The sequence below is a fragment of the Gavialis gangeticus genome, unplaced genomic scaffold (genome assembly GCF_001723915.1).
Source record: "Gavialis gangeticus isolate Ggan-Ray unplaced genomic scaffold, GavGan_comp1, whole genome shotgun sequence".
NCBI lineage: Eukaryota > Metazoa > Chordata > Crocodylia > Gavialidae > Gavialis > Gavialis gangeticus.
The window spans coordinates 53,447,590-53,450,418 of NW_017729022.1; the positions used below are offsets into that span (position 1 = coordinate 53,447,590).

The 2,829-nt window shown below is 48.9% G+C and overlaps 1 long non-coding RNA gene across 1 annotated transcript in view; it reads left to right on the top strand.

The window, feature by feature from the left end:
• LOC109295874 overlaps positions 1-2,829 on the top strand; it is an 8,919-nt gene extending 6,090 nt beyond the window's left edge. Inside the window, exon 2 of the long non-coding RNA XR_002096852.1 lies at positions 2,210-2,829. This is a non-coding gene — a long non-coding RNA (uncharacterized LOC109295874). The remainder of the gene's footprint in view (positions 1-2,209) is intronic.

The following is a 2,829-nucleotide window of genomic DNA, read 5'->3' on the forward strand; positions in this document are numbered from 1 at the left end:
ACAGGGCAGGGGGGTAGCAGGTGCTCAGACACAAAGCTGGCAGTGGTGGTGGCAACGCAGAGTGGTGGCAACCGCCCGACCCCACTTGCTACGGCACAGGTTCCACAGGATAGGATGAGCCGGCCCTGCATATATTTGAACTGCAGGGAAACTTTGAAGTCTCAATGAGGGATTGGCACTCACTGGGTGCATCTACACTTGCAATTAATTCGAAGCAATAAGCTCTGGGGCAGTTTGAACCACAGTAAACTACTCCCAGGTGCAGCGTGTACATGTGCACCCAAGACAGCAGCAATTTGAACTGGGGTGGAGCAGTTTACACTCAGGGCTGCTCCTGCCCTGGTGACAGAGGGCACGGGGGATCAGCCTAGGCCTCCAGGTGGTGGCATTGGGTAGCGGAGGGGCTGGCTGGGACATGAGGGTCCTAAAAGTGCAGAGCTGTGTGTCTAGGCAGCAGACAGGAGTCTGGCCCCCTACTGCCTGGGCTGACCAGGCACAATTTATGCCTGCAGTCAGCATCAACATATGCGTTTAATAACAGTTAATTACTCCACTGTAAGATAGTACTTTTGGGGCTAGTGTTATATTATGGCAGTATTAATTAGTTTATTGTGCACACATTGATGGCGATGCTTTTACTCTACAGCTAATTAGTCCACTCCACAGTGAAGTGCATGTGTAGATGTGGCCATTATGCTTAGCACTCTACAGAGGCATAAAATTAACACTAAAACTTAGCTTCCTCGGACTAGTCTGTTTTAGAAAAGGAAAGTTCTCTATTGGTAGGAAAGGTCAGGAGCATGTATTTTTGACCATCTAGTCAACATCATTGGGAGAAAATTTGAGTCATAAATGCCAAGCAGGTCAGACACATGCAAATAGAAAAAAAGATTTCCCTTTTTTCAGCAATCAAACAATTGAGTGAGCACGACCTATAAAATCCAGCCTTTGTCACCCGAGCATATCATCAGGAATCCAGGTTTTCCATTTCCCACAGAAAAATGGGAAAACTGCCAATTTCCACTTTTACCAGAGAAAAAACATGCATTTTTCATTTTAACAGAGAAATGTAGATTTTTGCACTTTCTCAAAGAGCTCTCTGCAAGCTGGCAGAGTTCCAGCCTGCAAGGGGCTGGGGGAAGCAGGAGAAGGAGGGTCCGACAGGGGGTTCAATGTGCATGTGCACGCTCATACATGGACATGGCCCCCAGGAAGCCTGGAGAGCAGCTCCCGCAGATAAGTCTAGCAGAGGAGAGAGTGGGAAAAGGGGATTGAGGCCCCCATAAAGAGGGAGAGAGTGAGTTGGGAAGGGCTGGGGCTGCTGCCTGGCTGGCGATACATGGGGCTTGAGGCCTGGGGCTGGAATATGCAGCTGCCAGGCCCCAGCAGGGAGTGGGATGGGGTGTGGGTAGCTCATCTGGGAAGGGGAGCAGGGGGAGGGCAACTCCCCACTGCTGTGCACACTCCCAGGGGAAAGGGGAGCCTGTGGCCCCCAGATCTGTGTGCAGGGCAGAGCCAGGTATGGGTGTGGGCTGCCTCCTGCAGGCTCGGGGTACCCACCCTGCTCCCCTCCCCTGGGGCCTCTGTGGCATAGCAAGTGGGATCCGGCATAGTAGGGCAGAGTGTGGCCAGGCAGGGAAGCTCCTTGCTGCCGAGAAGCCAACGCTGCCCTAGTGAGGTGTCCCCTGCCCACCCCTCAGCAGCAAGGGGCACAAGCAGCCCCTGCTGCTGCTGAGCATACGGGAGAAACCTCACCAGAGCAGCGTGGGGCTCACAGAGGCAAGGAGCTTCCCCACCCAGCCCTACTCTGCCCTGCCACACTGGGCGAGTAAGGGGCACCGAGAGCGCCAGGGGGCAGTGGGTGAGGAATGAGAGGCGGTGGGGCTGTGGTTGAGGAGTGAGGGTCACTGGCAGGGCCCAGGGCACTGTGGGGGCGAGTGAGGGGCCTGGACCTGTGTTCTGTGAGCTAAGGTATCGGGGGAGACTCTGATTTTCCATGATAAAAAACCCAAAATCAAATACCAAAATGTATAGTTATTTAGAATTTATTTTACCATAGCTATTGAGGCAATAGTAGGCTTCCAAATTGCTTTAAAATTGTAAATATATCAATAAAACGTGTTCAATTGATACCTATATATAGTGGCATTTCATTTGAATCATGGATTTAAGGATTTTTATTAGAGAATTTGTGATTATTTTTTATCAGAGAAAACCAGTATCCCTGCACATCATATACCTTGAAGCTCCTAACATCCAAGGTGTTGCCTCACCAGGACTTATTCAGCATGTGCCCCAAGTCCCATCAAATGGGAGTATCTGATGTTGCTTCCTGCTATCTGTGCTGTGGAAAGATATATCCAACAAGCAAAGAGAAAACTAACAGATATGCAGCTTCTGATGAAATGGTTAGTTTGGACTCGACCAATGAATGGAGGTACCCTATTTAGAGGCTGGATTCACTGTCTGCATCCTTTGAATTCAGGCAGCAAAGTATGAACAAAGACACATGTGGTCCATAGGCAGCTCCAGGAAAACAGAAATGGTTGTGGTCTTCCATGTAGGAAAGCTACTAGGTGCTAAACAGAAAGCTGTTACTATTTTATCTTACAGTTTCCTGAATTTACATTTTTTCTGCTACTTGTTCAAGTAATGTTTTCTTTCATTTTCTACTCTTGAGCTTCAGGGTAAGGATCATATTATAGTAATGATTAATAATATGGAACAACAGGTGTGCATGCCACTTTTCAGACAAGAAATGGTAGGTCCTTATATCACCAAAAGTTTTTCTCCGACTACACACAGAACTCAAAAAGCATGCAACAGACA